The sequence below is a fragment of the Peromyscus leucopus genome, chromosome 2 (genome assembly GCF_004664715.2).
Source record: "Peromyscus leucopus breed LL Stock chromosome 2, UCI_PerLeu_2.1, whole genome shotgun sequence".
NCBI lineage: Eukaryota > Metazoa > Chordata > Mammalia > Rodentia > Cricetidae > Peromyscus > Peromyscus leucopus.
In genome coordinates this window covers 150733255-150741072 of record NC_051064.1, presented here as the reverse complement: position 1 = coordinate 150741072, position 7818 = coordinate 150733255, and the positions used below count along the sequence as shown (strand labels likewise).

General features: G+C 51.4%; 1 long non-coding RNA gene across 1 annotated transcript in view; it reads right to left on the bottom strand.

Annotated features, from left to right (window-relative positions):
* LOC114702604 overlaps nt 1–3375 on the bottom strand; it is a 10044-nt gene extending 6669 nt beyond the window's left edge. The window contains exon 1 of the long non-coding RNA XR_005090969.1: nt 3114–3375. This is a non-coding gene — a long non-coding RNA (uncharacterized LOC114702604). The remainder of the gene's footprint in view (nt 1–3113) is intronic.
* Nucleotides 3376–7818: the final 4443 nt, after the last annotated feature.

Here is a 7818-nt window from a genome sequence, read left to right as displayed (position 1 = left end):
ATGCATGCAAGCATGCACAGGCATGGGCACCCCCTTAGTGAACACAAGCTAAGCCTCACAAAGAAAATGAAATATGGGGGAGTGGCCAACATGTAACCCTGATCTGGCCCCCTCCAGCCTAATGAGGTGGACACAGTGAGGATAATGTTCCTGGTACTGACTTGGGTGACCTCATGACTTTGGCTGCCTGGCCCGGGGTCAGAACCTGAGGTGAGAAGAGCCCCCAAGAAGCCAGTCCAGTTCTCCATCACTGGTCTGTCCCAGTCTCTGAATATCTACTCATTCTCACCCTCCGCATAGGAAAGGCATCCACAAAGCCATAGGGATGCAGGTGTCCACACCTCAGTGGGTAAACAAACCAAACCCTGCTACCCAGCAATACACTGGGTGACAAGGTTATCACGACCAGGGTCACGGCAAAGTCAGTAGAAGACACCACACTGAGGGCACTCCACTCTTCTAAGCCATGGTCATTTCATGCTCAAGCTCAAGCAGGTTCAGGCTGCAATCTAATGTCCTATCAGTTTCCTCGTAGGACAGACATTCACTGGTGTGTTCCCAGGAAGTCCTCCCTGTGCCCTCAGAGCCCCTTGGTGCACACTGTCCACACCCTGACACATCCCTGAGGTGTGCTAAGCAACCACTCTGTCTTCATCAAATGTGCAACAAGATACAGGCACAAGTGGACAGCATTCTGCATCATTTGCTCATTCACTCGCCTCCCCACGGGCAAAGACGTGAGCTTGTCTTCACACACAGAACTTGGCAAAGCGCCTGTGCATCATTAGAGCTGAAATAATGAATGTTGCAGGTCTAATAATAACAATAATAGCCAACATGGGCTGTGGGCCCCAGGCCAGCACTGCATAGACACTTCACCTGTCTCAGCTTCCAGAGAGGCCCCCTGCGGCTACCAAGTCTACACTCACTTGGTGTGTGACATGTCTTTCCAGAGAATCAATGGCTGGTGCACTGTCACTAACAACTCAGAGACAAAGGCTGCTGGATTCTGACACCCACCACCATCATCATCACAACACTTGAGAGACAACACAGCCTGGGGCGGGGATTGTGGGGAGGATTAAAGGAGAGAGGATTGTGTTCACATAAAAGATGATGATACATAGGCTCACAACTGTCTGTCTGTAACTCCAGTTCTGGGGACCCAACACCCTCACACAGTCATACATGCAGGCTAAACAGCAATGCACATAAAATAAAAATAAATATTTTAAAAGTGATGCTTAGTGCCTAGGGTGAGCCTAGCCACAGCCTTGCCCTCTGAGCACTCCATCCACAAAATGATGTAATAAGGGCTCACGACAAGTATGCAAAGCTTGCCTATGGAGTCCTGGAGAGAGGGATGCAGAAGCCAGGGCTCCCCTGGAGTCTCGAACTCCCAAATACACATGATGGTTTTCCAGAGAGCAGTAAGCCCGGCAGCCTTCACCGAAGCGGTGCTCCCCACAAGCATCTTCACCTTGCAAAAGCAGGTGCTCACAGCACGTGACAGCATCCACGGACTGTCCCAGGCCTGCGGTGTGTTACGATGGACTGATTAAGTTTCATTAAATGTCTTTAAACAATTACTACCTGCAAGACCACTGGAAATCATGGCAATTAAGTCTAAATTAAAAGCCTCTTGGAAACTTCACTTCTCTGTCTAAATCTGTAATTGCTGCTCCATTCCATTGGACTGAGTGACTGTTTAAATTTAAATTGTGACCAGGGATCAGGTCAGACAGTCTAAGGAGGAGGGGAACACACCAATGATCTACCAAGGTTCTGAAACAGAAGGTGGGTACATAGGTGTTTGTGGGCTTTGGTTTTCTTGGCTAGTGATTCTGTTCCGGAAGTTGATCCCTACCGTCTGTCTGCTCTGTCCCTTCCCTCTTCCTTGTACCATGATTCTGGGACTCACCCTCCCCCATCCAGGCAATAGTTCCCATCCTGGGTCCAGAAGCTGACGTGGATGGGACCTGACCAGTCAGAGCATCCCATTTCTCTGGCTACCATGATTGGTTCAGGAATGAGCATCCAATAGATGGTATGTGACTAGCACAGGGCTCTGGAGGAAGAGAAGCTGGAGCAGCAGCAGCCTTCTTGCTACCACAGGGCATGGCCAGTAGAAAGGAACAGAGCCAAGGCCGAAAAGAAGAAGGTGGGCCAGAGGTCCCTGTCTGAGCCCCTGGAGGAAGCAGGAGCTTTAAAGGGGCACTGTGGAGCTTTACTTTACAGGTGTGCTGACAGCCTTCATGAGATGCAGACTCTAGACAGTGAGTATACTCTGGGACAAGTAGGGCTGTCCCAGGAAGGAATCTGAATTCCCCGGGCACTGCTGGGTCACCTCCAGATTGCCAAACCTGTCTTTCTTAAATCCGTACCTTGGGTGCCTCACTTCCCTTTCCTGGTCCTAGCTATGAACACCACCCAACATAAAATCGTAAGCTTGCTTAAAGCATTACAAGATTTGGACTGATCTGGTGTTGATGACAGAGGCAGGGGACTTCATTTGTCCTCTGTTTCCGTGGGAGTCCTTGTTCCTCGGACAGCATCTGTCTGGACACCAGGCATCTTTTGCTCGCTCCTCAGAACCTGGTGCTGAGTCATTCACATTGAAGGTGAGAAGGCGTCCTTTGTTTTCAGAGGTGAGCGGCATTCCCTGGCCCGCTGCTCCATCCACGGGCGGGCTGATTCCCTGCCCTGGCTCATGTGGATAAGGCTGCAGTAAACACAGGCGTGCAGAAGCCGCCTCTGCTGACTGTTTGCTCTGGTTACAGCCCCAGTGCTGTGTGGCCGGCTGCTGATCTCATTTGCTCGGCTGCATCTCCAGCCATGCTGACAGGGGCAGACCTCTTCCCTCCTCAGGTGTTTTTATTCTGTGCACCAGGGTTGCACCCCACTTTCTCGGACCTGCTCCCCACTAAATGATGAGCTCCGCCCCCAGGTTCTTTAAGGAAAGCACAGAGCCTGCACTTACTTGCACCTGCGCTTGAATGGCCCCCATTGTGCATCCTCCTTTCAATAAAGCAAAACGCAATGGTGTGTGGTGTGTGTGTGTGTGTGTGTGTGTGTGTGTGTGTGTGTGTGTGTAGTCCCTTGTGTTTGCTTACCTGTGACCTCAGCAAGATTGAACACTGGCTTCACTTAGTAACTCCTTGTGCCACGGGCATTAGGCCACATCATCCCTGGAATTGACCAAAATGAATGTTTTTTGCAGAGGTGCCTGAGGACCTGGAAGAGGGCACTGGCTTGTCTGGGCTGGTGACTGGGATGTTTCTCCCCATGCCTGCCTCTGAGTCACATAGCTATCCTGTCTCTGGACTGAGAGTCATGGTGCCTTAGCCATGTTTAGGATTTTGCCCAGTCTGGGTCTGTCCCATGTGCCCCAAGAACAGTAGCTAATTAATCCCTGAATTGAGAGTCATAGATGTAAACAGAGGCAACTTGGAACTCAGGCATGAGGCACATGATGGTGGTCAGAGTCTGCGGGACAAAAGGCCACACAGCTGGGGACCAGCGTTCAACCCCCAGCTGGCAAGGAAGCACCCACCACAGGAGTCAGAGGGATGTCCTTCTGCCCCTAGCTCTCTGGCAAGAGGAGACAGAACAGGTCACTGTTCTAATTTGCTTCCTATGGCTGTGATAACCACTGTGACCAAAAGCAGCCTGGGGAGGAATGAGTTTATTTGGCTTATGTGCCCTGGTCGTAGCAGATCTTGGAGGGAAGTCGGCACAGGAACTCAAGCAGGAGCAGAGGCAGGAACCACGGAGGGATGCTGATTGCTGACCTGCTCCCCATGCCTTGCTCTCCCTGCTCAGCCTGTTTTCTTGTGCAACCCAGAGCCATCTGCCCAGAGATGGCACCACCCACAGTGGGCCAGGCTCTCCCACATCAATCATGAACCAGGTGTCCCCACAGACTTGCCCACGGGCCAGTCTGATGGAGGCGACTCTTCCACTGAGGGTCTCTCTTCCTGATGTACCTAGTTCATGCCAAGTTGACAAAAAGTTAAGTATCACAGGCACTGGTAGAAAAATCCAAGAGTCACTTGCCTGGTCATTGGTGAGCATCCTAGCCCTGTCCTCCTCGATGTCACTGGGTGCTCACAGCTGCCATGCCATGGGGCACTTTATTAATTTATGTGTATAATAGAGGGTGTGTGCACCCAGGCCCGTGAGTGGGGGTCAGAGCATAGCTCTGGGGAGTCACTTCTCTCCTTCCGCCTTCACGGGGTTCAGGGATCACACTGTGCTGGAGTTAGGCTTGGATGGCAGGCATTGTCCCAGCCCCTCGGGACACTTTCTCCACGTGCGTACCTCTCTCCTACCCTGCTTCCTCATATCAGAGACAGAGGCAATGAGATGCTGGTCACCCCCTCCACACCCCCTCCACTTGTGGTCACACAAGCAATGCGCCCGGCAGATGGCCCTGTGGTGAAGCTGCACTTTCGGGGACAGGCCATGTAAGGCTGAGCTTGTTAGTGTCACATGACAGGAAGGGAAAGTGGCCAGGCGTAGGGGTGTGGACAGTGCTTCTGGAGGCTTGGAGCCTGAATCTCATCAGGACAGCCCCAGGGTAAAATGGGACAGACACTCAGGGCAGTGGTTCCAGAGCAAAGTGGGGAAGGTCCTCAAAGCCAAGGAAAAGCCAGGCCACATCTACAGTGAGGAAGACCTGGGGACATAGGTGTCCCCTACCACCATTACCAGAAGGGCACACATCCTGCTTTGCCAGCGGCCACACTGGGCTTTCTCCCATATGATGGTTAATACTGATTATCAATTTGATGGGTTTTTTTTTAATCACCATGGAAACAAATCCCTGGGCATAACTGTGGAGGATTATCTAGTTGAAGTTAACTGAGGTGATATGGACATGCCCATTTCAAAGGCTGGTGGCCTGGACTGCATAAAAAGGAGAAAGTGAGCTGGACACTGGCCTTCATCTCTAATTTCTGGCTAGAGATGCATGTGACCAGCTGCCTCATGCTCCTGCCTCCATGCTTCCCTACCATGATGGACTATGAGCAAAACAAACCTTTTCTTCCTTAAATTGCTTTTCGTCTGGTGTTTTGTCAGAGCAGCAAGGTGAGTAATTAACACACCCTCCATTCCTGTAGCCAGGGGACTGAAAGCAGACATGGAAAAGTTCTCTGTGCAACTCCCCCAGGCCCAGATGGGGCTCCACTGGGACGGGTGGTCAGCGTCCATGGTGTGAGAGCCCCGGGGATGCTAAGGGTCACCACTGGAACAGGAGCCACAGAGAGAAACTCTGCTGGGCTCTCCCCAGCCCACTCACAATGGATGAGGCATCGTTGCCAGAGACAGGGCTTTGGGTGGGCAGAAAGATGAAAGCTGCCCACTGAATCCCATCCTTGTGCCCCCCTCAAAGCACCATGGGGGATTGCTTCTCAACCCTGATACCTTCATGTCTCAGCCAGGAGAAATCCTTAATGAGGGAGAAGGGAGTGAGTGACCTGTCATTGTAAGATGTTTAACAGTGTCCCTCACCTCTATCCTGTTCCTCAATGTGACAACCAACATGTCCCCAGACATTGCCAAATGTCACCTGGTAGCAAAATAGCAACCCACAGCTGAGAAAGAAGCACAGGACTAGTGAGAGAAAGTCAGACTTCTCAAACGAGAATAGAGTCAGGCACAGTGACAGACACATGCAATCACAGTTCTAGGGGGTAGAGGCAGGAGGATTGCAAAGAGTTCAAGGTCAGCCTGAGCAACACAGCCAAGGCCTTATCTCAGAGGGAGAGAGGGAGACAGAATTGAGAAAAATAAAGCTTCAGGTATAGCTCAGTGGTAAAGTACTTGCCTAGCATGAGTGAGGCTCTATGTTCGATCCCCAGTGCTGAAGAGAAGAAAATAATCAATGCCCTTTTACTCCTTCAACAGTTATTCATTAGGTGGTGGCACTGCCTCCCGTCCTTGTCCCCCCTCAAAGCACCATGGGGGAGGGCTTCTCAACCCTGATACCTCTCATGTCTCAGCCAGGAGAAATCCTTAATGAGGAGAGAAGGGAGAGGGTGACCTGTCATTGCAAGACGTTTAACAGTGTCCCTCACATCTATCCTGTTCCTCGATGTGACAACCAGCATGTCCCCAGACATGGCCAAGTTGACACTGGGAAGGAGAACTCATGCCTAAGAACGGTTGCCTACAATGTAGGAAGAGAGGAGGGACCAGACTCTTGCCCCTCTCCATCTTGCTGGGTTTGCATTCTAAGCAGATGTGGACTGTGACCCTCAGAAGACAGCATGCCATCTGCTCCACGCACCTCTCCCCAAGTCCCCAGGTCAGGAGCTGGGGCTTTCCCCTGGGTCTCCAGAAGTTCTAGCAACCTGTGCATCCTGCAGGTCCAAATCATTGATGTGCAACCACCACAGCTCCTCACCCTGGCTGCTAGACCATCCTCCCTCCGACTCTCCAATGTCACCGCCTGTGTGAGCCCTGGCATCTCACTCGACTATGTGTGCTCAGGGATCAGGGCAGAGAAGAGAGAGCAATTGCCTGTCAAGGCAAGGAGAAGGGAAGCTCTGTCAGAATGTGAAGAGGACTCCTTGAGCCACACATTCAAGGGCCCAGCTCCAGAGGCTCAGCCAAGAGTGAAGAACAGTGGCGATTCCCTGTGGTTTTCAGCAGTGTGGACATGTGACCCTAGACCCATGCCCATCTTACCTCGAGGCTGTCCTGGGTATGCTGTCAGATCCCACACCCTTTTCCAGTGTGAGACCCAGCTCAGTCACTCTGCAAGATGTCAGCTCTATGATTTTTCCTTCGGTCACTCCCCACCTTCTTTTGTGAGACAGTTTACCCAGTGAAGCTGGAATTCACCATTTTAGCTGGGCTAGCTGCCCAGCAAGTCCCAGGGACTGCCTGTCTCTGCCCCCAAACTCTGAGATGACAAATAGGAATCATCATACCTGGCTTTTTCTTTTACTGTGTTCTAGGGATCAAATTGGGGTCTTCAGTCTTGAAGGACAAGCCGTCCATCAACTGAGGCATCTGTCCCACCCCCACATTTCTATATTTCCACAGTGTTCCCACTTCAGAAAAAGCACAGGCCTGGGAGGTGTGTGGAACTGTTTCCTGGCTCAGGGAAACTTGCACCGTCTCTGCAGCTAGGAAGCCCAGTGCGGGTGCCACAGAGCCTGAACTACAAGTGCTGGTCAGGGTATGGCCAGCACTGCCAGCTCACACACTCAGCCCCCGCCAACAAGAAGTGAGGACCCTTGAACACACAAAGTCCCAGTAAGAAAGATCTCCTCCTGGCAGGACACAAGTGAGCCACCTTGTTTGGTACCCCACCTCCACCCCTCCCCAAGGAGCTTCAAGAGAGCCTGCTGACCCTGACACTTGTTCCAGAAGTTTCGTCAGAGTGGCTATAGACGGCCTCACTACCTGTGAGACCAGCATGCCAGTCGAGCGCCCTACACTGTTAATTAAAACCTGAAAATGGAACTTGGGGATTTAATTAACAATACAAGTGCAAAGAATGGAGGTTTTGTGGTTGTTTTTTTTAACACATCTATAATCTTTCATTAACAGCTAGAAATTTAGATTGCTATGCATAAGCAATGAGGAAATAATAAATCAGAAGAGACATTCCAGAGAACCACCATCTCCCAGCTGTCAGCTCAGGGAGCAGCTCAGAGCCATCAATTTCCAGTTTCTTGCCTCACCTCCCTGGAGGTGGCTATGTCTTGCTAAAATTCCTTCCCAGGGGAGACATAAACAACATCTACTCCTCTTCCTAAGGTCCCAACCCCCAACTGACATCAGACAGAGCTGCTGGGTCCTTGC